The sequence below is a fragment of the Oryx dammah genome, unplaced genomic scaffold (genome assembly GCF_014754425.2).
Source record: "Oryx dammah isolate SB20612 unplaced genomic scaffold, SCBI_Odam_1.1 HiC_scaffold_24, whole genome shotgun sequence".
NCBI classification, from domain to species: domain Eukaryota; kingdom Metazoa; phylum Chordata; class Mammalia; order Artiodactyla; family Bovidae; genus Oryx; species Oryx dammah.
Window position 1 is genome coordinate 75,833,682 of NW_024070208.1, and position 5,263 is coordinate 75,838,944.

Here is a 5,263-nt window from a genome sequence, read left to right on the forward strand (position 1 = left end):
TTGCCATTTCCTTCTCCAATGCATGAAAGCGAAAAGTGAAAGTGAAGTCGCTCAGTCATGTCAGACCCTCAGTGACCCCATGGACTGCAGCCTTCCAGGCTCCTCTGTCCATGGAATTTTCCAGGCAAGAATACAGGAGTGGGTTGCCATTCTCTCCTCCAGGGGATCTTCTGGACCCAGGGATTGAATCCATGTCTCTTGCATGGCAGGCAGAGACTTAACCAGCATTAGAATCATCTGGAAAGCCAGTGCAAGCACAGATTCCTGTACCTGCATGTGGAGACTCTGATTCAGTGAGCCTGGAGGGGCCTGGGGATTTGAATTTTAACCCGCTCCCATGTGAAGCTGCTGTTGCTGGTCCAGGAATCACCCCCTTGAGAGTAAAGTTTGAAGCCATATAATTCTCATCCCTGGCTGCAGAGAGGAGATTCCTTGTAAGAACTGATATCGCTGCTCCAACTGAGACCAGTTAAATTAGAAGTGGACCCCGCTTCTGGGCATTTTAGGGGTCCCCCAGGAGATTCTGACGCGTAGGCAGGATTGGGATCCATTGGAGGAAGTGAGTTCCAAAGCCCTGCACCCACCCAGCCCCCGCCCCCCAGCCCGTGAGCCCCAGAGCAGCGGCGCCAGCATCAGCTGGGAACTTGTTAAAAACGCAGAATCTTAGGCTCCACCTTGACCTACTGAGTCAGAACCTGCGCTTGAACAAGATCCCCTGAAAATCAGTGTATAGATTAAAATTTGAGAAGCACAGCTCTAAAGGAAGCAAAGAGTTTCGTATATTCAAGTTCTTTTCCTACTATGCACCAGTGGGCTACTTAACTCACTTTATCTTCAACTTGCCTGTGCCATTTTCCCTCTGCTGCCTGAGCAAATTAACGTGAACTTAGAAGCTTGAAAAAACACCCCTTTACTGTCTCACAGTAGCTGGACAGACTCAATTGGGTCCTCCTCTGAGGGTGTCACAGACCCAAATCAAGATGTTGGGGTGGCTGGGCTCTTTCCTGGAGGCTTCGGGGAAGAAACCACTTTTCAGCTGATTTCAGCTGTTGGCAGAATCTGTTCCTGCTGTTGCAGGACCAAGGTTCCTGTTTCCTTGGTGGATTATTGGCTAGGGGTTGCTCTCAACTTTGAGAGACTGTTCTGAGTTTCTTCCTCTTCCATGATAACAACCATGCATCAAATCCTTCTCTTGTTTCCAGTTTCTCTGCTTTCCCCTTCTGGCGCCAGCTAGAGGGAATTCCCCACTTTAAAGAGAGGGCATGATTAGGTGAAGGTTCCCTGCATAATCTTCAGTTCTACCTACTCACAGCCAACCGATGAGCAGCCTTACAATCGCTTTTGCCATGAGTGTAATATCATGGTCATAGTCCTAGGGATTGGGGCTGAAGATCTGGGGGCCACTTAAGACTTCTTCCTGCCGCATGGCCTAGACCACACAGTTTACAAGTAAGGCTTAGAGCAAGATTTTGAATCTAGGTTTATCTGAATCCAAACCTCATAGTAACTGTTTTATTAACTTGCCTCTCAGTGGTAAAAATAAATGTGTTATAAACAACTTTATTGTTATCCACGTGCTTCACATTTATTGTATTGTTTAGCCTCATTAGAAATTCCTTATGAGGTATTTCTATTCCCTTTTATGGAGGATACTGGGGATTGGGGATGTTTAACTATTTGTTCAAGATGTTATAGACAGAAAATAGCAAATTAAGAACCGAAGAACAGCTCTCCTGAGTTCAGATCCCATGCTTTCCCCTTTACATCATCCCAATTTCCTAGTTTCTTGTTTAGATCATTCTTGTTATCTATTTGGGAAATAAATCTACTGGGATACTGGATGCAAATATTTGAATGCTGCAGCAGGCATGTGCAGAAAAATGGGCCCACCTGTTATGTTAATGGGAACACGAATTCTGCCCAAATGCAGAGAAATACTCTATTCAAGTCTTAAAAATTACTGTCCATAAAGCAGATAGTCAATGAATTTTAAAATGTAATCTAGAGAACAACAAGTTTGTGAAGTGAAACTTTTTATGGAAATTGCAAGTCAATCAAGTAATTATTTTTGAGAAATGACAGGCTTTTGGCAAACAGGGTGGGTTTGTCTCAACTTTGTGATTCGGAATTAGTCCCTCCTCAGAGAAAGCTTAAAAGAGATCAAAGAAACAGCCTCCTACCAGTGACTATCCTTGCATTCATTTCCTTGCTTCTAATGCAAAAAAACCCCAAACTCCCAACCGGAAAACTATGTGGCCTGAAAGAACGTCCCTACAAGTAGAAAGCGTCAAGATTCTTTTAGAAACCGGAATGATGGCTTTTGGTTAGGGTTTTCCTGGTCTGGCCAAGTAGGTTGCTGACTATGGGATGGTTCTCATCTGATTCCCCAAATAATTTAATCATTTTGCCCCCTTTCCTCCTGGGGCAAAAGTTGTAACTACTGAGAAATTATCCTTATATTGACAGTCATTTTATGTGTAAAGAATAACCAGGACTTTCCCTGGCTGTCCAATGTTTAAGACCCTGTGTTTCCACTGCAGGGGATGTGGGTTCAATCCCTGGTTGGGGAAACTAAGATTCCATGTGCCACACAGTAAAGCTGAAAAAATAAAATAAAAAGAATGGCCAATTGTTTATTCAGATGGAAATAGGCTAAAAATTCAATAATATCTTGCGCCTGTTTCCTTGTCATTATTTATAGATGCAAGGAGATCTGTTACAATCTGGGATGCAGTCTAAGGTCTAAACGACAGATTATAAAAAGAATTAGGCCTTGGTCAGGTCAATTCTACTAAAAGCCTTTAGGTCTTGGAGGATCAGTGAAGGCAAGAAAAAGGTTAACCCCAAGGGCTCCTGTTTGGTGAGCAAATACATCAAAGAGAAATTACATTTTTCCTTTGGCCAACTTTTGACATTGCTTTTGACATTATACAGATAATTTGAAGAGATGTGGAATGATAAACACACACAGATGATAAACAAGGAGCTCTTTCATTGCCTCTGTTTAGTAGGGGGTTTAACCCTTGGTTTTTCATGAGATGGGGTTATTTTAATAGCAAATGTTGGTAGCAACAATCAACACGCAATCTGTCATTTTCAATGCAGTCTTTCCTAAGAGAATATTTCTAGCATATTTGACAGAAAGCACTCTCTGTGTATCATTTCCTCGGTCCACTGTGGTCTCATAAGCAGAAAAACAAGGAGAAAGTAAAGGAAGGGCTGGAGAAGTTAAGTCCATTATTTTGAACTCTTCATATTGGTTTGAGAGGATCTGGTCTTTTCCAATCATGTATTTGAGGGAGAAGCAGATATAAAAAGAATGCTGATGTTGATGGAAAAATAGAAGGTGGGGCATAGTGCTAAGTAACCCATGAGACAAGTAATGATGCTGATGTCATTATCTCAAAGTACATGTATCCATGCCTAGCAATTAACACATGCTAAACTAATGAAGAGATGGTCCACTCCGTCAATAACAAGATTAAGGTGGATTATTATTCTAAACTTAATGTTCTAGACTTGATCACTGAGGGAAGGTATTTTGTGTCTCCATCACAGTCATTTAAACAAATGCATAGGGACTTCCTTGGTGGTGCAGTGGTTAAGAATCTGCCTGCCAATGCAGGGGACACAGGTTCCATCCTTGATGTAGGAATTAAGATCCCACTTGAGGTGGAGCAACTAAGCCCACGTGCGGTAACTACTGAGCCCTCAGGCCATGCTAGAGAGCCCATGCACCCCAAGGAAAGATCCCGCACGAGGCAACTAAGGCCCATCGCAGCCAAATAAATAAACATTTAAAGATCCCCAAGTGCATAAAATGGATCTTCTCTCTAGAATATTTCTAACGAAACTGCTTCTGAGGCTTACAAATTGGGGCTCAGGAATCTGTTGGAAAACAGTTTGGGGTATTCTTTCATGAAATCGAATGCAAAATCCGTCATATTTATTTGGACTTTCTTCATAGCAGGGAGAAGTGTTAATAAACCAACATAGCACTCATTCTGAATCTAAACTTGATATCCCATGTGAAGGAAAATTCAAGTGAACTCTACTCTCATAAATCGAAAAAAAAAAAAAAAAAAAACCAATCCAGAAACAAACAAAAAACAGGCCCAGATAGCAGAAGCGGTCTATGAGCCCCGGCCAGTCAATACAAGAACCAGCTGGTGCCCTCGCTCAGACTTTGCCTTTCTAACCAGAGGTTGTTAGGTTTCACCCTCTATCGAGTCAATTGCTTGAGGGGGAAAATGTTCAAATTGCCTTGCATATCACTCATTTCCCTTTCCTATAGATTCTCCCCCTTACCCCCTCTCTTCCCAGGACATCGATTTTTCTTCCTTGAGTTTTAGAGAAAGCTTTGCTCCCCAGGGATCTCCATCTGGCCTGCTGACCGCAGCAGTATTCACACTTTCCAGACAGCCGTGTGTGACACCTGCTGCTGGAGCTCAGCCTGGCTCCTGCCTCTGGAGGACGATGGTCCGAACTTCTGATGGGAGAAACCGGAAACCTTCAGAGGAAAGAGATTTAACATCTCTCATCTCAGAGAACGGCTCACAGTGCTTGCTTCATCTATCGCTGCATGTCAAATGGTGCCTTCTGTGAGATGGCTTACAGGCTGGGAATGGGCGAGGGGGGAACCTGTGCATCTTGAGGTTTCTTGAGGGGCTCAGGGCATGCCCCCCAACCTGCCACGCCACCCACACAGCCAGCTCGTACTTCTGGCCCTGAAGAAAGCAGATTTTGTGAAGAAGGGAGGTTTGATGTCAGTGAGGGTGATCTCTGAAACCTACTGTGAATAGAGCTGCTGGACCTTTACCAGAGCTGGTAAGAGCCCACACTGTTCACATGCGCACGTTGCTCTTGTTCAGTCGCTTGATCGTGTCTGACTCTCTGCAACCCCGTGGACTGCAGCACGCCGGGCCTCCCTGTCCATCACCAACGCCCGGAGCTTCCTCAAACTCATGTCCATCACGTCGCTGATGCCATCCAACCATTCTTGTCCTCTGTCGTCCCGTCTCCTCCTGCTCTCAATCTTTCCCAACCTCAGTGTCTTTTCTAATGAAAAGGTCAGCATCAGGGTCTTTTCATGTGTGCTTATGAGCTTTCAGGCTCACAAACATCTCCCATGATTCTCACAGTCTCAGGCAGAGGCAGGTAAGGGAGGTGTCAATCAAAAAAAATGTTTTTTTTTTTTTTTTTACTGTGGTTCAGTTCAGTTCAGTTCAGTTCAGTCGCTCAGTCGTGTCCAACTCTTTGCGAC